This window comes from Dipodomys spectabilis, unplaced genomic scaffold (assembly GCF_019054845.1).
Source record: "Dipodomys spectabilis isolate Male_0828 unplaced genomic scaffold, ASM1905484v1 ptg000173l, whole genome shotgun sequence".
Classification (NCBI taxonomy): domain Eukaryota; kingdom Metazoa; phylum Chordata; class Mammalia; order Rodentia; family Heteromyidae; genus Dipodomys; species Dipodomys spectabilis.
Window position 1 is genome coordinate 2,778,514 of NW_024870850.1, and position 21,442 is coordinate 2,799,955.

Consider the following 21,442-nt stretch of genomic DNA (forward strand, 5'->3'; position numbering starts at 1 on the left):
CCTTTCTACTCCACAAATTATACCAACATCGAATACAGTGAAAACAGAAGTTATACCATGGGAGAGGGACATACAAATCAACAAAGAAATCATCTTATAAATATGTTAGAAACAATAGCAAGAAAGAAAAAACATTTGAGTCCTTATCTTGGAGTACATTTCACCTAACATCAACTTATCTGACCATTTCTGCTTGTCTCAGACATATACTAGTAATTGCAAATAAGGGAAACCAGATCCAAAGAAACATAGGTCCCACTGTTTCCCTCTCTGTTTTCTGTTTATTATTTTAGTATTTCAACAATGCGTTGTATATTCTCCAGAAATACCCTTTAGATGTATATCAAAATGTATTAGATTTGGAATAACAGTTGATGAAAGTAGTTTTATAATAGTTTGTTCATCCATGGCTGTCGATATTTTCAACTTATTATTGTTTAATCACATTGAAATATTATACATACAAATATGTATACATTAGATACATGTATTTTTTGTTATCAATTTTATATACATTTATTACTAAAATGTTACATTTCCAATATTTTAATCTTTAAGAAATCCATTATTTATTATTTTAAATAGACTGAATTATTGGGTTCTATATTATTTTTTAAAATACATGACTGTCTAGGACATATGGCCACATAATTGCAATTCTATCTGCTCTCTTCTACTGTTCATTACATCTTTCTTCTGACACTTGTATTTCTAATAGATGAGTTAGTACATACTGACAATGGTCTTCTTTAAATTGGAAATACAATGAAGTTTTGGCAAAAAAAAACACTGTACTTTGTTTCTTTTAATGGTATATTAATTTTCAAATATTTCCAAATCCTTAATATTTTATCAGGAGGTGGTCAAAATATTTGTTTCTACTGAAGTTCATTTTTTATCTTTCTTCTTGGTTTTTATAATTTCATCAATAAGGTAGGATTATTATGGCTAAGTAAAACACTAACTGCCCATTCAGTGGTAATGAATTACCACTAATCATGGTATATAAGCTCCTCAGTATCCACTATGCAATCAGAGTACATGTTGGCCATAAGGAAAGAGAGCAGGTGATCACATCTCAGTAACAAAAAGAGACCAGAGATGGTCCTTAAGACATCTTGTTATGTTTCACAAACATTATAGCCAATTGTAGAGCTGAAATTCTGATGTTGGTGATTATAATAAAGCATTAAAAAGATGACATTCAAAGTCTTACTACTCACTTAAATCAGGGGTCATGAGATGAGCAGTCCACTCAAACTGATAGGGAAGTACATATTAAAGTACATAGAATATTTTGGTATTCACTGACAGAGGCAGAGATGTGGGTGGTATGAGTCCCTTCAGAGCTCCATAATGGGATGATGTGTCCCCAGGCTTTTGATCACCTTATCTTCATGTGAGGCACAAAATGAGAGTGAAACACTGTTAACACCATGGTAAAATAATGTTACATACTTTTACTTTATAATTCTTCCTGGAAGGATATGGAAAGCCATATTCTCATGAACACAAGGAAAAGCAACAGGAATAAAAATCAACAACTCATTCTGATGCAGAGAATTAAGAACAAACACAATCCATAGTATCTGGGAGCTGATAAAAGGAAGACTCAATCAGCCAGGCGCCGGTGGCTCACACCTGTAATCCTAGCTACTCAGGAGGCTGAGATCTGAGGATCGTGGTTCAAACCCAACCAGGGCAGCAAAGTCCGTGAGACTCTTATCTCTAATAAACCACTCGAAAACCAGAAGTGGCGCTGTGGCTCAAGTGGTAGAGTTCTCGCCTTGAGCTAAAGAGCTGAGAGACAGTGCCCAAGCCCAAAGTTCAAGCCCCATGACCAACCAAAAAAAAAAAAAAAAGGGAAGACTCAATCAGGTGCTGGAGGCTCATGCCTGTAATTATAGTTAGTCAGGAGGTTGAGAACTGAGGATCATGGTTCAAAGCCAGTCTGGGAAGGAAAGTCCATGAGACTCATCTCCAATTAACTACTAGAAAACCAGAAGTGGAGCTGTGGCTCAAAGTAGTAGAGTGCTAGCCTAGAGCAAAAAAAGAGCTGAGGAATTACATCTTGCATTCAAGCCCCACCACTGCCAGAAAATGACTCAGAGAAGCATTAAGTTCTTCAGCTGAAATCCCTAAAAATAAAGGTAGGAACATATAAAGTGATGAACTGAAGAAGGCAGAGAGAAAACAAATTTCAAAACACTCCAGGAGGCTTGGTGGTACTTCTCGTAGACTATACAATCGACAAGACCCATACCAGAGGGTAGTGGGTGTTGAAGTTCTATGGATACTGGGCTGTTTGCTGCAGAACTCCTGAGATTGTTGATTGTATATCATTTCTCTAGTTGTTTGGTACTAAGCTCATGTCCTCTGATATGAGCTTGAGGACTACTGCATAACTAAAGCTCACTCAGCATTTGCTGCTTCTCATCCAGGTCTTCAAGAAGAAAAAGTCAAAACATTTCCTGTCAGAACAGTACTTATTATAGCATATTTCAGAACAAGAGTTTTCAGTACTTTCTCAATTGACAATGGTGTGCTTTTTCATGTGCCTATTTCTTTTTTTTTTTCCTATTTCTTGATTGGATTATTATTACTGGTGTTTAACATTTACAATTGTTTTATACCATATTAATCTCTACCAGATATAAGGCTGGTGAAGATTTTTCAACCTTTTACTTATATCTCTTCACTGCGTTAATTCTTTTCCTCCCAGAAACATGGGAACTTGTAGGAATCATAATTGTAAATTTTGTTTTATTTCTAGTGCTTGGAATGCAAGCCAACACCTCTTGAAAGACACAAAGGATTCTCCCACCAAGCCACAGCCAGAACTTAATTCTTGCTATAATTTTCTGCAGTATTTAAATCCAATTAAGGGAGTTACATATTCCTATATTTTGTAGTGCTTCTTTTTTGTTTCATAGTACTTTCAAGGATTCAGTGTCATATGTAGAATTAATATTTTGATCAAATGTGACATAGATTTTTTTAATGTGCAAGTACTGGGGTTTGAACTCAGTGCCTAGACTTTATCCATTAGCTCTTGCACTCAAGGCTGGAAGTTTACCACTTGAGCCACAACATTTAGTACTTAATTGGAAGTAAGAGTCCCCTGACACATGTGTCTTGGATGGCTTCACACCATGATCATCAGATCTCAGAGTCCTGAGAAGCTAGGAATAGAGAAGTGAGCCATTGGTACCTAGACTAAAATATCAGCCTTTTGATTAGTTAATAAAGTCTGGCATAGTTAATCAACATATGATACCTAGATTATCCAGTGTCACCATCTGTGAAGGAGGCTATCCTCCAGTAATCTATGCGTTAGCAGCTTTTCCATAACCCAGGTTAGTGTAACTGTTTGGAATTATTTCTAGATTTTTTCTTTTTGATTTCTGGGTTGTTCTTTTCTATTTCTGTGTATATTTTATGCTATACATTATGTAATTAAGGTTCTTTAGTATAATTGAAAACAGGTTTGGGGATATTTTGACCTTGCTTTTTTGTCACATGTTAGCTCTGGCTAATTGGGATTTTCTTTTTCTACATGAGTTTTTGGCTTCTCTTTTCTATTTATGTGAATGTGATAGGAATTTTGAAGAGGATTACATCTACAGAGATGCATTTACAGAGATGGACATATGAGGAAAAAAGTATGCAATACAGAAAAAGAAGAAGTATAGGCAAATTGAAGGTATGACAAATATTATTCAGAGCAAATAAAATCAAACACTTAACCTAGACAAACAATTTAAAAAGAAAGAAACATAATATTGCTGTGAAGATCTCTTTCTGGCTGAAATACGGGGGATCAAAATGGTTTGCTTTTATTCTAGTATTATGCCTTTTCTATTTCTTGCTCTGGGAGGCACTAGGGGAGGTCTGCAACATTTTCTTCCAGAAATCCAAAGAGGTAAGTCCAGAAAAGTTAGTTCCTCCACTGAACCCCACCTTGACACTCAATGTATGAGCAGACGAGTGGCATGAGATCTATTGTGACCTATGTAGAGATGTTTTCCTGCCAATATTATTAATTCACCCTAGCAGCACAGAGATGTAGAAGACACAATCAAGGTGGTAGACTTATCACAGCTTGTGTCCTGTCCACCAAAAGAAATCTGTTAATGCACAAATGGAGGAAGAAAGGCCCTAATATGGGATGCTGAGAGAGTAGAAAGTGATCTGCTCCCAGAGTGTGCAAGCAAGGTGTGGATACTTAGTGGTTCTGCAGTTCCAAACCACACAAGTCACACTGAATATGTTCACACACACACACACACACACACACACACACACACACACACACACCTAATATTATTTCCAGATGTCAACCTTCCATTTGCATAGACTGTATTATTCTTTCTATCTCCTACAGTCTATTTGTTTCCCAAGGGTGAAGTGAGTTTCCTTAAAGTGAGTTTCTTAAAAGTGAGTTTCAGTCATCTTATATCTTTAAATTGAAAAGTATAAGACATTCTAGTTCTCTCTAATTTTGGAAAGATTGCCACTCCTTGCATTATGTAACTTGTTCTACACATTCTTTTTTGTTGTTGTTATCCTTTTTAATTCTTATTATAAAGGTTATGTACAGAGGGATTACTGTTTCATAGGTAATGAGCACATTTCTTCCTGGAAAATGTCACCTCTTCAATCACTGTTCTCGATTTTTCCCTCATCCCTGCCCACATGTTTTATAGTTCATTTTCAACATAGTGTCTACTGATTACCCCTGCTGCATGTGTTCACTCTATGTCCCTCCATTTTCTTATTCTTCACTTTTATTGAACCTTTTTCTACTCTTTTTGTTTTACTTTTTCAGAGGGAAAAAGCATACTATTCTTTAGTAGTGTGTTTGGGCTTTGGTTTATTACTCTTCATTTGTCTATTATAGGTTTTAGCTTAGTGGTATATATGAAACTGAAAGTGAATGGGTTATAGCAAATTATTTTGGAATGATGAAAATTATCCATAATAATAAAGATGAGAACATAAGCAAGCAAAAGAATATGAGGAAAATACTCTCCCAAGAAATAGAGGTTAATGATTTAAGACCATCATTGAACATATGGAAATGTTATAATGAAATCACTTTGTGAAATTAAAATGGAAATTCTACAACATTTAAAATGTAAACTCTCTAACCTCATTGTATTCCTCTCATAATTTTAAGCATTGGATATCCCATTGAGGTAGATGTCACTATATTTGGACTATAAAATTTATAATAAGAAGTCAGCTGTTAGGTAAATGGGAGTATACCTGTTAGTCATGTGTTCCCTTGTCTTGAGAATCTTCTTTGCATAGTATACTTCTTAGAGCTTGATTGTAGGAAAATACTTTGTATATATCATTTTTTCTTTATTATCCTTAATTGTACAAAGAAGGTGTCATACACCGAAGCAGTTTATACAATGCATCTTGATGAATGTCACCCCATTCAACATTTTCACCCATTCCTCCCAACCCAACTCTTCTCTCACTTTTTAAAAATTTTTGTGAGGTATACTTTGAAACCTTAACTGTATTCTCAACCCCTTCTCTTTGTTCATCTTTCCTTCTCCCCATAACCTCACCCCACTCCTTTTAAGTACCCAGGCTCTTTTCATTACTATAGCTCTGTAGTAAAGTTTGAAGTTGGTACTGTTATGCCTCCAGTGTTGCTCTCCCTTTAAGGAGGGGAAAGGAAAAAACAAATTGTATAAAAAGGGATACAGGTGGACCCATTGCAACAATGAGATGTACAAGATGTTCTGTAGAAAAATGAATTTACAACTTGGAGAGTGGGTGGGAGGGAGATGGGAAGGTTGGAAAGGGGAAACAAAGGAGGAGGCAACAATGGACAATTGTAACCCTCTGTACGGTATTTTCACAATACAAAAAAGGATCACTTTTGCTATTGGAAGTCTTCTGTGGTTCTATATGAATTTTTCAATTGCTTTCTGTATCTTGTTGAAAAATGATGTTGAAATTTTGATGGGTATTGCATTGAATTTGTAGGTTTTTGAGCAGTGTTGCCATTTTTCTGATAGTGATTCTGCTAATCCAAGAACATGGAAGGCCTTCCATTTCCTTATGCATTCTTCAATGTCCTCCTTCAAATTTTTAAAGTTTTTACTATAGAAGTCCTTCCCATCTTTGATTAATTCCTGGATATTTTTTGAGGATATTGCAAATGTTTGTAATAGAGGCATACAGAAAAGCTACTGATTTGGCAGAAAGGGAGAAGGGCAGGGGGAGAATTAGGTCCAAGACCAAGACTCGAACTCTGAATACAATGCTTTCATTCATTGGTTAGTGTTATACCAAGTGAGCCACATCACCGACCCCTGTGGATTGATTTTATTCCCTATAATTTAACAAAATTTGAATAAACACTAGTAGATTAGAGGATGACACTGTGGGGTCCTTTAAGTATACCACGCTGTGTACAAATGGGATAATTTTACTTCTACCTTATCTTGTTGGATTCTTGTTACGTTTTCCTCTTGCGTTATTTGTCTCGCTAGAAATTACAGTACTATACTGCAGATGAGTGTAGAGTGTTGATATCCTTTTCTCATTCTTGATTTTAGAGAAAAATTTTGGCTGTAGGTTCAACAAATAAGCCTTTATTATATTGAGCAATGTCATGTATTGCTATCTTATACAACACTTTGATCATGGAAAGATGTTGGATCTTATCAATAGCCAGGTACCAGTGGCTCATGTGGTAGTAGACTTAGTTATTCATGAGGCTGAGATCTGAGGATTGATGTTGAAGCTAGTCTGGACAGGAAAGACCATGATAATCTTATATCCAATTAATTACCACAAAAGCCAGAATAGAGCTGTGGCTCAACTGATAGAGTGTTAACTGAAAGCAAAATTCTCAGGGACAATGCTCTTGCCCTGTATTCAAGCTGTAGGACTAGTACAAAAAAATTGATCTTTTTCTGTGTTCCTCATTTATTGAGATGATTATGTCATTCTAGTCCATACTTCTGTTGATGAATTGATTGTCTTGCTGATATATTGTTCGTTAATTGTATTATATTTATCCATTTTCATGGGTTTCGTTATATTCATCAACAGCCAGCTTTGCATTCCTGGGATAAATCCCATTTGATCATAGTGTGTGATTTTTTGGTCAGTTTCTGGATTCAGTTGGCTCATGTTTTACTTAGAAGTTTTGCATCTGTGTTCATCAAAGAGATAGATCTACAGTTCCCTTTTCTTGATGAGTCCCTATCTGGTTTGGGGATGAGCATAATGATGGCTTCATAAAGGGAATTTAGTAATGATCCCTCACTTTGCATTTCATTGAAGAGTTTGAGGAGTATTGGTGTTAGTTTTTCTCCTTCAAAGATCTATTAGAATTGGCTATGAAACCATCAGGCCCTGGACATTTTTTGCATGGGGTCTTTTATTGCTATTTCAGTTTTATTATTTGATATGTCTATTAATTGGTTTATATAATCTTGGTCTCAGTTTAGGTATGTTTGTGTCCTGTAAGAATGAATCCATTTCTGCCAAATTATCCACTATTTTGCTTAGATGCTTCTAAAGTATTCCCTTATGATAGTCTGAATTTTGCTTGAATCTATTGCATTGTATTCTTTTTTATTTTTTATTGTATTTGAGTGAATTCTCCTCCTCTTCTCTTAGGTTTGCTAAGGGCCTGTGAGTTTTATTAATTTTTTCAAAGAATCATCTTTTATCTTGTTGATTCTTTGTTCTTTTATTTTCTAATTTATTTATTTCTGATCTCTTATTATTCCTTTCTATTGCTTTGGGTTTTGTCTGGTTCTTGTTTTATCTAAAAGACTGAAGTGCAGCATTAGAGTATTGATTTGAGATTTCTTTACTAAAGCTAGATCCTTATATATCACCCTGCACCAGAATCAACTCCAAATGGATCCAAGACCTCAGAGTCAAAGCAGACACTCTGAAAACATTACAGGATGGAATAGGAGAAACACTAGGTCTCCTTGGCGCAGGCCGAAATTTTCTTAATAGAGACCCGGAAACACAACAAATCAAAGAAAGGTTGGACAAATGGGATGCATGAAGTTGCAGAGCTTCTGCATGGGAAAGGACATAGCTAGCAAGATCAATAGAAAGCCCACAGATTGAGAGAAGATCTTCACTAGCCATACAACGGACAAGGGTCTCATATCTAAAATATACTTGGAATGCAAAAAATTAAATCCCCCAACAACAAATCCTCAAAGAAACAACTGCCCAATAAATAAGTGGGCTAAAGACTTAAAGAGAAACTTCTCTGAAGAAGAAAGAAGGATGGCCAATAGACACATGAAGAAATGCTCAACCTCCCTAGCCATAAAAGAAATGCAAATCAAAACAACATTGAGATACCACGTCACCCCAGTTAGAATGGCAAAAATCAAGAACTCTAATAACAACAGATGCTGGAGGGGATGTGGACAGAAGGGAACCTTACTTCATTGTTGGTGGGAGTGTAAACTTGTTCAACCACTTTGGAAAGCAGTATGGAGGTTCCTCAAAAGACTTCACATAGAACTCCCCTATGACCCAGCAATCCCACTTTTGGGCATTTACCCAAATGTTTACAAACAAGACCACACTAAAGCTACCAGCACAACTATGTTTATTGCAGCATAATTTACCATAGCTAAGATATAGAACCAACCCAGATGCCCCTCAGTAGATGAATGGATGTTGAAACTTTTGCAAGATCTCAGGAGAAAGTGCACTTGTTCAAGTCCTGGAGGTAACTCCAGAAGTGTAGGCCTGTGTTCTGGAAGAAAAGGTTCCTGAAGTAATGAAGAAATATATCACATGTTCTCATCAATCCTTGTGTTACAAATGACCTCAACATATTCACAGCTTTTTTGTTTCTTTTGTATGTTCTTCCCACATGATATAAACCCTGTTTTCATTGTATTTCATGCCAGTGCACTGTATCTTATATATACACTTTTCTAATTTGGGAAGGGGAAGGGAAAAAACAAAATGCTTAAATAGGGATACAGGTTGACACAAGGAGATGTACAAGACATTATATTGAAAACAAACTTTACAAATTGGGGAGCGTTTGGAGAGGTGAGGATGGAAGGGATGATAGGGGAAAAACAAAGGAGGAGGTAACAATGCTTGATACGAAATGTACTAATTACTCATGTAACTGTAACTCTTCTGTACAGTATTTTTACATTAAATAATGCATTTAAAAAATTCTAAGTCCAGTTTTTTGTTAAGAGTTTCTTCAATAGTACTATCCAAAATTATTTTTCTGAATTATCCACATATTTCATAAGTGGTAGTAATTGTAATTTCAATTTAAGTAGCAGCAATTTAGGAAACTAAGATACTGTGAACATTCCTAAAATTAACTGACAACTGTTTTAATCATGACTATCTGGAGGAAGGTTCTCTTGAAAAGAGGCCTTGTGATTCTTTCCTGTATGATCAAAATTCAGAAGTACAATGATATTTTATTCCTCTGTATAGGTTTTCTTTTGTTCTATTTTTTCTGTCTATTGATCATGCATTATGACGTAGGGATTAAAGACAATGAGGGGATTGTACAATTTAGGTTTTGTGTTTCAACATGTGAATTCACTTCATCATAGGATAATTTATCTCTTACAGATGCATCCTTTTCTGATGTACATCCAATTTCAAACTCCTGCCGGAAATCAAATGATTTTGGATGATAACAAGAAATTAGAGGTGGAGTATGACATTTCAAACATACGGAATTTTCCAGAAGGTCTTGAACTTAAGGTGAAAGTAACGAAGTTTTTTTCCATATGCTCTACATGGTCAGCAACTGTCAGTATCTGAAGATATGATAGAGTGGGCCATAGGAACTATGGAGGTAGGTGGGATGTAATCATAAAATTTGAACTCCAAAGAAGTCAGCAAAAATAGGATACTCTTAGAGTTGGAACACAAAGGCACAATGCTTATGTGCCTTGGAGCTAGCACTCTTATCACTTTGACCTACAGCACTACTTCCAGTTTTCTGGAGATGAATTGGAAATAAGAGTCTGAGGAACATCCTTCTTGAGCTTCCTTCTGATCCTCAGATCACAGCCTCCTGAGTAGCTAGGGTTATAGGAATGAACCACCAGCAGCAGGGGGACCTCCTTTTCTTTAATGCCCCAACATACTGCATTTAACAATGTGTTACTGTGAAGCTTGAACAAAATATAGTCATTTTAAGTTTAGATTCCATCCTGTTATAAGAAAATTACAAGAAATGTGTCAACAACCCCTTCGTATTAAACTTCCCTAAAAACAGCTAATCAGCAGATTACAGGAAATACCTAAAGTTCCAGATGTTCCCGCTGGGTCGACACCCTTGCAACCTGGACCATCCACTCTAGCCAATCATTTTGTAAAGCATCAACCCCATGAACCAGCCAATCACTTTACCAGGTCTTTTCCAGCCACTGGTTACACTAATCATTTTTTAGAATTATTTTATGACTTTCCGGTGGTGTGATATGATTTGCTAAGTAATGCTATGATGCATAGAATATCCCTGAAAACCCTATAAAAACCCTGTTAACTGAAGGATCGGGGTTCTCAACTCTGAGAGTTGAGAACTGAGTTGGTGAGGGTTGTATTGTAAGCTCAAGCTTACAATAAACGACTCTCATGTACTTACATTGGAATCAGCTCCTTGGTGGTCTTTGGGGATCCTGGGCATAACATTACTAATAGTTGATTCATTTTGTATCCAATATAAATGATATCTCAGCAAGTTTTTCTCATTGTGAACAAATTCCTAATCCAATCAATTTATAGGTTGAAGGTTTATTTCATTCCCTTCAGATTATATTTCATTCAATGATTAGTTGGCCTGTCACTCGGACATGTGTGGTGAAAGGAATCATAAAAGCAGCCTGTGTCTTAAGAAGAGCCCTACCTCCTGGCAGCAGGAATACACAGAGGAAGATATAATAGACCTGGTGTTCAATTCACTCCTGTGAACTCATGTTTTGAAGCATTCTAAGCTTCAATGAGCCCTTTTCTATTCTTCATGTGTAGGACAAGCAGAAAAGGCCAAAGGCTATGCACATATGACCATATAAGATGATGTTAAGTGAAATGAACGTCAAGATAGGGACACAAATATCTTTTTTCTTTCTTGCTATTGTTTCTAATTTATTTATAAAGTACCATGTGATTTTTTTGTTGCTTTGTATGTTCCTCCCCCACGTTATAAGCCCTGTTTTCACTGTATCTGATTCTGGTATCCTGAATCTTGTATATATATTTTTTCTAACTTGGGGAAGGGAAGGGAAATAAAAAAATGCTTAAATAAGGATACAGGCTGACCCATTGTAACAATGAAATGTACAAGACACTGTGTTGAAAATGAACTTTACAACTTCAGCGGGGGAGAGGGGGAATAAGAGGTTGGGGGGAGGAATTGGGGATATGGGGAGGGAAGGGATGTAGGGGAAAAACAAAGGGGGGGGAACAACGATCGACAGGAAATGTATTCATTATCTTACTCATGTAACTGTAACCCCTCTGTTCAGCACTTTTACAATAAAAAAGTACAAAAAAGATACTGTACAGAGGGGTTACAGTTACATGAGGAAGGTAATGAGTACATTTCCTATCAATCATTACCCCTCCTTCATTTTTCCCCTACCATCCGGTCCCTCCCCACATCCCCAACTCCTCACCTCCCTCACCACCACTTCCCTGAAGTTATAAAGTTCATTTTCAACATAGTGTCTTGTACATCTCATTGTTACAATGGGTCAACCTATATTCTTGTTTCAGCATTTTGTTATTTCCCTTCTCCTCCCCAAATTAGAAAAATATATATACAAGATGCAGGGCACCAGAATCAAATACAGTGAAAACAGGGTTATTCCTTTCCATTCCAGTTCTTCACTGTTTACTGATGAGCAGTAGAAAGAACATAAAATGACATGATTTCAAGAAAGTTCCATAGCATTGGAAAATAAGACTTACTTTCTCACCAATAATATATACATTTTGAAGGTCCCAGACTTACATTTAGAGCCCAAAACTGGATGAGACCTCAATTACACTCTTCCATTCATATTAATGGGTCATTAATGAATAATTCTTCAAAGATATTTCAGTGATATTGGGGTATACTAATACTGAGACCAGTTCTCAGTATTAGTATAATTAATTTCTACAGAATAAGCAGTCAGTATTTTTACTCACTAGTAATAATTCAACTATATTAATGGAATTCCTATAAAGATGTAAAAAGTAATAACTTCAATAAAAGTGAGATCTATATTGATCTTATCTTGAGAAAAATACTGAAGAACTTAGATATATATATTACACACTCTGCCCTCAAAAAGGAACAATCACATATTTTTTCACCAACACATTGTTATATTTCCAACAAAAAAATAGTATAAGTTCATTGTCAGTTACATGATCACTAATCTATTGGTTCTATAAATATCAGAAAAAGGTACAAAGAACAAGAGTAGATAGGACAAAGGCTTTCATTACATGATCATAAGTTTTAAATAGTCATATGATTCTGTAAACATAGTACACAACTCAATAAATCAGTCTATTTGGAACAATAAATAATACTTTTCCTTATTAAATTAAAAGTTTAAATATGAAAGTTAAACATTTTCATGTAATCAACAGATTGTAAATGCACATAATATAATATCAATATAATTAATACAGATTTAAATATATCATTCAGATCAAGTCATTAAATAATGGTATATTGGTAAGCATATCTACCTATGCTTCAGCAAACTTTTAGAAATTTATAAAATTTACTGATCTATTAGCTCATAAATTAAGTAGATTGTGGGAAAAAAATTGAGGTGCATTTTTATACAAGGTGCCAGTCATCTCTAGAATTTTCAAGATAATATGAGGAAAGGAGGGAAGGAGGCAGAAGGGGGGAAGAGATATCCAAAATCACAGGCACAAAATTATTCCTAAAGGCAGATGTTTGACTAGAAATGCATAATTATTGAACAAATCATGCCTCCAGTGAGAGTACTAACACAAGGAATGTTGTTAACAGGAAAATTTAATGGAAAGAATTGGACTACTAAGCAACACTGGTGTACAGGAAGCAGATTAGGATAGTTAAAATTTAGGAAATTGACTAACAAAGAAAAGTTAGACAGGATAACAAAATATAACAAAAATTGGAGATCATGGGAATGAGTGTAGAGTAAATGAGAAACACAAACACACAATTTAAACAGAAATGGTGACAAATGTAAGTATAACATTAGTCTAAAAATGAGTAAGTCATTTATCCATGGAACTATCATAAAGTGATATGACTAGGAAATGAGTGTAGATTTATTTTACAACTTCTATCAAAAATGTACCCATCTTAAGACAGCTTATAGCTCATCATATGTGTATTGTCCCTGAAGGCATGCAGAGAATTTCTATCTGGTCTTAACAAGATGATGTAACATTTGGGGGCAAAAATGCACCCTAGGAGACCTGCACCTGAGGCTAGGATGGAGAAGACCTCCACAGCCACCATGACCTTCCCCTTGGCACTGTGGTAGACAGGCAGGAAGGTGAGCCACACACTGCAGAACACCAGCATGCTGAAGGTCAGGAACTTGGCTTCATTGAAGGTGTCAGGCAGATTTCTTGCCAGAAAAGCTACAGTGAAGCTAGCCAGAGCTAATGAGCTCATGTATCCAAGGACACAGTAGAAGCCCATGAAGGAGCCCTTGTTGCACAGGATGATGATGTGGCCATGTTCAAAGTGTGCATCAACATCAATGAAAGGAGGAGAGGTTCCCAACCAGAGTGCACAGAGAATCACCTGGATGAGAGTGCAGATTGGGATGATGAATTTAGGAGCCCCTGATACCAGCAGCCACCTCATCCTTTTCCCTGGAGAAGTGGCCTTGAAGGCCAGAACTACAGTCACAGTTTTGGCCAACACTGTGGAAACAGCCACAGTGAAGACAACTCCAAATGTGGTCTGCTGCAAGATACAACTGAGAGTATTGGGACGGCCAATAAAGAGCAAGGAACAGAGGAAACAGAAGATGAGGGAGATGAGCAGGATGTAGCTGAGAGCCCTGTTGTTAGCCTTGACAATGGGAGTGTCTTGGTTCTTCACAAAAACCCCAAGAACAACAGCAGTGAGTGTAGACAAGCAGAAAGCCATGCAGACCAGGGCAATTCCCAAGGGATCTCCATAAGCCAGGAAACTTGCAGCTCTTAAGAGGCACTGGTTTTTCTCTGTGTTGGCATATTGGTGATCAGGACACTTCACACACTGCTCTACATCTGGTAAGATCAAACAAACATTAGCTTTTTTTCAGTATTGTCCATTATTCAATGGAGATTAGAAAATCCCCTGGTAGATGTAATTCTATCATATAAGTATTTTTACCACAAATGTAAATATTACCAGAAATTTCAATCTTCTTTTTGTTTCATTCCTATCCCGTAACACTACCCTCATTTCCAAAATCAACATTGAAACATTCCTTTTTAATAGAACCACACATTTGATAATGTGACACTATTGCCATTTCTAATATCATAACATCAATTTTCTACACCATTTCTCTTTGCTAAATGTGTCCAATACCATAAACTTCACACAGAATTGTGATGATATTGCCTGCAATTTCCTACATGTCTCTGTGAAACATAAATAGATCTGTGACACTTTCTTGAAGGTATCTCTTTTTTATGTCCTAATTCCTTACTGTGAAGCAGTGGGGGAAAAAGAATCAAACCACTTTTGGAGCTCTAAGTTACACTATGCACAATACTTATGCCTACATATTAAACCATACACAAATTTCTGAGCACTTGCTTTGTGACAAAAGGAAATGTGTGGACAATGTAGTTTAATGGATACAGACTCTGATTTTATTGTTAAGCAAATACAGAGTGCAGGAACACAAAAACTATTTTATAAGGCTTTTGTTTATTTTAGCAAACTTAACTAGGAGTGATAAAAGGAGTTTCTTTGAGATAACCATGCCTGCAATGGAATAGAAAATATGAATCCCATATGTAATTCAAGTCCATGATTTGTATAATGTCTGGGAGAAATACAATTAGTTACTAATTAAGGAAGGAAAACTTGAGCTCAACTATCCTAGTACACAAGTTTCACATTGACTTGGATGGATTAGGGAGCATTAGGAGTGATGGCGAATTTCTCCTTCAGTCATGACCTTACCTGTCCCATTAGCAATTTCATTCTCTGAGCAAGGACTACAATCAAAGCAACAGGCAGCCTTTCCCTCCTGAGGAGATTTCCTGAATCCAGTACCACAATTCTCACTGCACACAGAGTGAGGAAACTGAGGGTAGTGAGATAATGTTAGTAACTGTTTATATTTTTACCTAACACATGAAAAATCCATACAATTTCTATACATCTTAATCCAATCAGTTTTTCAGGATACAGTTATAAATTCTACATCACATGATCAATAATCCATATGTGTTATTGTCTTGATCACCAGCCTGTTAGCTACTGCGAAGTGGGACACTGATTAGTAAGAAACTAATTTTGGAGGCAAATGCTATGATACTCCCCTGAATTCACATCATTATGTGTTGCCTCTTTTGTCTATCTGAGAAATAGTGAAGAGGAGGAAGAAAGAAACTTTTTTGAAGCTTTAAAAATATGCTATAAAATAAATCATAGGCCTCCCTTCTGTGGGGTTGTGTTATTTGCAGGTCCATAATACCTTCCTCTTTGTTTTCCAGTAACATCAGATAGGATGTTCTTCCAAAACAAGCTACTTACATGATTCCCCTCATGAAAAATACCCAAGGAAGAGGCCAACTAATCATTGAATTGCCAGCATAAGGAGTATGAAAAATAATCAGTTTAATAAATTGATTTGTTGATTCTTATTAATTATGAGATTCTTATAAATTATGAGATTCTTATAAATTGATTATTACATATTCTTAAAAATTGATTGAGATTTTTGTCAGAATGGTAGAAAATTTCTAAGATGTCATTTATATTTGATTATGTGAAATAGATTTATACTTACAAATATACTATTAAGTTCATACATTCCTTTCCCTTTCAGGACTCAGTATATAAAAAAATTCTATTGGGAATACTTCAATGTACAATGTCAGGCTATTCATGAGCAAGAGGAGTATAAATTCTAGATTTTTTCTTGTTTCTATTTAGTTCAAATCATTACGGTTAGAGCCAACCCACCTTGGTAGTTCTTAGGCCCCATTCTATCATATTTTCAGACACAGACAATTGATGACCATGTGGAGCATATGGAGAAAATTTTCCTATTTTTGCCTTAAATTCAAGACCTTCTGGAAGACTCCAAATGTTTACAATGTCATACTCTGCCTCCACCTTCCTATTGTCATCCAAAACCACTTGGGCTCCAACAGGATTGTGAAATTGTATGTTCTTCAGAAAAGGATGCAGCTAAACAAAATACAAACATCTTCTTTTTAATAAGTTTTTAATTGTGAAAATACTGTACAGAGGAGTTACAGTTACATGAGCAAGGTAATGAGTACATTTCTTATCAAGCATTATTGCTTCCTCCTTTGTTTTTCCCCTACCATCCCTTTCCTCCCACCTCTACAACTACACGCCCCCTTCTGCCTAAATTGTAAAGTTCCTTTTCCAACCTAGTGTCTTCTAAATCTCATTGTTGCAAAGGGTCAAACTGAATCTCTAAACAATTTGTTTTTTTCTTTCCCCTCCCCAAATTATTCCAATATCAAATACAGTGAAAACAGGGGTTATACCGTGGGGGAGGACATACAAAGCAACAAAAAAAAAATCACATGGTACCTTATAAATACATTAGAAACAATAGCAAGAAAGAAAAAAAACACTATCTTGGGGTTCATTTCACTTAACTTCATCCTACCCAGTCATATGGAAATACAACATCTTACGATGAAGTGAATCCAAGAATTAAGACAGAAAATCTGAATTAAGCAAAAGTCCTCATTGTCTTTAATCCCTGCCTTATAATTCAAGATTAATACAAATACCAATTACTGTAGAACCTAAGAAATACCAACAACTTCTTTCAATAGAAACAAATTCTATGTAAATACTCATAAATGAGATACTTTTCAGTTGCCTAGATATTGTTTACTATAACCAATAATTTCAGGAATCTCTATGGAATTTTAGCCAACTAAACTCATAAAATTTGAGTTTGAAATGTGAACATTTATGAAATGTGTAGTTAATACTAGATAATAATTCTGAGAGATGAGAAAATCTGGGTGCACAATTTTGAAACCATTAACAAAGAGCAAGTTTAAGTCATTTGTAAAACAAATCATTGATGGAAAGATGAAACCCAGTGCTTTTTTCCAGTTGCTTATTATTCTTTAAAATCATATAAAGAAGGGTATAAAGGTACAGACATCGAATCCAGTATTACTTTTTCTTGGGTTTTGAAAAGTATCTGAAAGATTTAATTTCATACTATATGATACCCCATTAGGAAGTGACTTTGCTAATGATGTGTACCATCTGACACAGAAGGCATTACCTGTGCAGGGGAAGGCACTGTCCCTATTCTATTTCCCATTGTTTGTTCTTCTGTTTGATGAAGAAGCATCTCATGGAGAGCCTGGGCCACAGCATACACAGCATTGTATATATTATAACTCTCTTCAGACATGGTCATGTCAAAAATCTGCCTAGGCAACCATTCCAAGGAGGCATCATATGGACAGTTCATCCCGGTTACACAGTCAGATTCATTCTGTGAACAGTTAAAAGAGAAAAGCCAAACCCTAGCAAGGTAAAAGTCCTCTGGGTATTTGGAAGGGTTAACTGCCCTTATAAAATCTGTGAACCCAGCAATGTCTGCAAAGTGGTGTGAAAATATGAGAGGTACATGGAATGAGCCAAGTATGAAATATCTGCTTCTCATAGTTAAACCCCACGAGGAGTTTATGATACAAACTTTTCCTGTTATTAAAAATTGCTCAAAATACAACATTAACTCAAGTAGGGATTCATTATCACCATAAATGATGGAAACATTTGCTGATGACTTATTAATCTCATTATATATTACCATCAGTCTCGATATCTCTGAATAAGTGCTGACTGGCACCACTTCCTCAAAGGCTATGCAGATTCTGTTCTTGGACATCTCTTCTCTCAATTCTAGAAGAATCCACAAGCCATTCTCATCTTGTGATATGAGCAGCCCCACCCAGTTCCAGCTGAAATGAAGCAGTAAGGACACAATAGCAGTTGGTAGAGTTGTGTCCTTTGGGGCCATCTGATAGAGAGAAGGAAATTTGCTGGAGCCACTCAGGATAAGATCAAAAGGCCCAAAGGTAAGCTAAAGGGATGAGAAAATTGAGGGCTCTGTGAATAAGAAGACAGCCATCCATCACAATCTCAGTCTTAAAGTATATTAAAATAAGCTGCAAGTGGGAGGAAGAAAGGTTCATATTACTTTTTTAAAACCCTTTGTTACTGCTGGATGCTAGGGGCTTATGCTTGTATGCCTAACTATTCAGGTAGTTGAGATTTGAGGATCACAGACAAAGCCAGACTGGGTAGAAAGTACAAGAGGCTCTTGTTTCTACTTAAGCACCAATGAGCCAGAAGTGGAGCTCTGGCTAAAGTGGTACAGCACAGGACTTGAGCCAAAAAGCTTGGCGACAATGCCTAAACCCTGAGTACAATCCCTAGGACTGGCACAAAAACAAACTAACATTTGGTAGCATAAAATTTGATTGGCTCAAAAATCTCTTTCTTCACACCAAAGTAGACATGTTTTCACATTTCCTCATTCCTCCCACATTCACCTGTGGAAATCTGTAGAGTTCCAGCAGTGTCCCAACTGTGGCCGATATTGTTCCTGATATTCCTGTAAGTACTGCCACAGACTTTCTTTCTCTCATACAGGTGTAGTTTGGGATTTTGTACTGCCCAGATTGCCAAAGAAAAGGCTTCTCAAATACATATGAACTTTTGAAATCAACATTATAAATATCAAATCCTAGTGTCAAGTTGTGTAAAACATCAGGGTTCTTGTTGATTTCCTCAACAGCAAAAGCCAAGGCGAGAACAAATTGGTAGTTCTTGAAAATAAACCTGCATTGTGAGCATAAAAATTTTAAGAAGAGTACTTTAGAACCTAATCTTCTAATACAATGCAATGCCTTTGAGGGATTGAATGCTTGTTCCTCTGCACAATGTATTGAAACATCCTCTATTGGGATGGAATTAGAATGTGGAATCATATGCAGGAATTTACAATTCCAAATAGAATTATTTGGAATGAGATCAGAACCTTATGAAAACCCAGAAAGAGTTGTTTTTCCTGTCTGCTATATAAAACACCAAACAACTGTGCTCCATTCAACTTAGATTAAGTCCTTATGAGATTCCAAATGGTCTATTTTCTTAACTTTAGGTTAACTAGGTCCATATGTATGAAAATAAAATTTTAAGATACATAGTTCGTGTTATGTGGTTATATGTCAGGCCAGTCTTACTAATGAAATGTGTACAGTAAAAGATTTCCTTTAGAAGCACTATGCATCATTCAGAAAGTATTTCACAATTCAATCCTTATATTCAATTTCAAATAACACATTATATACAAACAAATTATCATATTGTGGCTAAGGATCAGCTTATGCTGAAATCCCACTTTCATGGCTACCATAGTGAAATGCACTCTTCTGAAACACCTCCATGAACAACCTCCATGCTTGTCTAAGTATATTTAGATGTAAATTCTGAAATGGAATATATAATGTCTCTCTCTATATATAAGCATATATACACTAGAGATAATTTTACTAATAAGGCATGCTATTCAAAGAACTGAGAAAACAAGGAAAGGGTTGATACTCTTCAAAATGAAATGTGATCATTAACTGACTTATGTAGCTGCAAACCATCTGTACATAATGTCGTTACAATAAAAAAATTAAGACATTGTAAATTTAATTAATTCATTAATTAAAAAGAAATGTACTCATTACCTTATTAATTATATTACCTATATTACTTATATAAATACTACCATTATGTACATAGCCTTTTCAATAACAATAAAAAAGAAATTAAATGTTCTAATACAGCAAATATGTCAGCCAAATCAAAAAAGTATTTCTTATAATCATGGATATTATTCCAATAATAATTATGTAGCATTCATTATAGGATAATATAAACTTGCATAACTAACATGTTAAATGATGGGAGCAATACAATGCCATTATTGAGTTTTCCTTAGTATGCATTAACTATTTTAATTGTATGAAGATATTTCATTATGACATTTCTCAACATTCACTTATGTACTTTGATCATATTTAGATCTGTATTTCGTGTGAATGTATTTTCTTATTCTTTACTTTTCTTCTCATGTTTTGTTATTGTCGCTTTTTGTCATCATTCCAAAGTATCTTGTTGTAATCAAATATATTTTAATCTTCTTATGACCATAAGTGAAAACCTACAATTGACAAATAAAAAGTAACAAACCAGAAATCAAAACACACAACCTGTGAACTCACTTGTTAATCACTTTTAGAAATCTCTGAAAGAAGGAAAGAGAAAATGGAAGAAGCTTCAATAAAACTGGAGAACAAGGACAGCCTGACAGTAATCTGGAGGAAAATCTACATTGTCATCCTGACCATCCCCTACATGGAGAAAGTGGTTGGAACTCCTGCTTGACTCCATCACTGTAACTGCTTCCCAGTGGAAGGCTGCTTTGATTGTTAAAACTAAGACTATGACTGTGGGACACAGATTTGTGAATCTTACCCCACTGGGACCTGGGAGAGGCTGGTTATGTTGGTATGCTAATAAGACAAGTGTAGGCCAAAAGGCCTTCCTTATAAACTTTGGTTAAAGTAACTTGGTTAAATGAGCCCAATGTCTTTCTCACTGAAGAATCAACAATTTGATTTTTATGTGCATAAGAGCAGGGAGATGGGGAGAGCGGGGAAGTTGACTCAGTGGCAGAGTGTTTGCCTCGCATGCATGAGGCCCTGGGTTTGATTCCTTATCACCACATAAGCAGAAAAAAAAGCTGGAAGTGGTGCTGTGGTTCAAGTGGTAGGGTGCTAGTTTGAGCTGAAGAGCTGGGGACAATGTCCAGGCCCAGAGTTCTGCCCCCATTACTGACAAAAATAATAATTAATAATAATAATAATAATAGCAGTGGTGGGTGGAATGAGGAAATCAATGATTTGATTTCATGTACATAAAGAGCAGGGGGAATGTATTGGGGAAACTGAGTCACAACCATCCCTATGCCTGGCCAGGTGCCAGGGCTCTGATTTAACAGACATCCTGAAGTCTAACCAGGAGATCAGGGGCTGTCTACCCAGCCCCAAGGCCTATAAGTAATCCTTTGAACTGTAGACTTCAGGCTCAATGGGTAGGGTGGGAAGACCTGCCTTGGGGAAATATAGATGTATCTTGTTG

The 21,442-nt window shown here is 36.0% G+C and overlaps 1 pseudogene; it reads right to left on the reverse strand.

Moving 5' to 3' along the window:
• Positions 1–4,485: 4,485 nt before the first annotated feature.
• LOC122119900 lies at positions 4,486–18,909 on the reverse strand (annotated as a pseudogene).
• Positions 18,910–21,442: the final 2,533 nt, after the last annotated feature.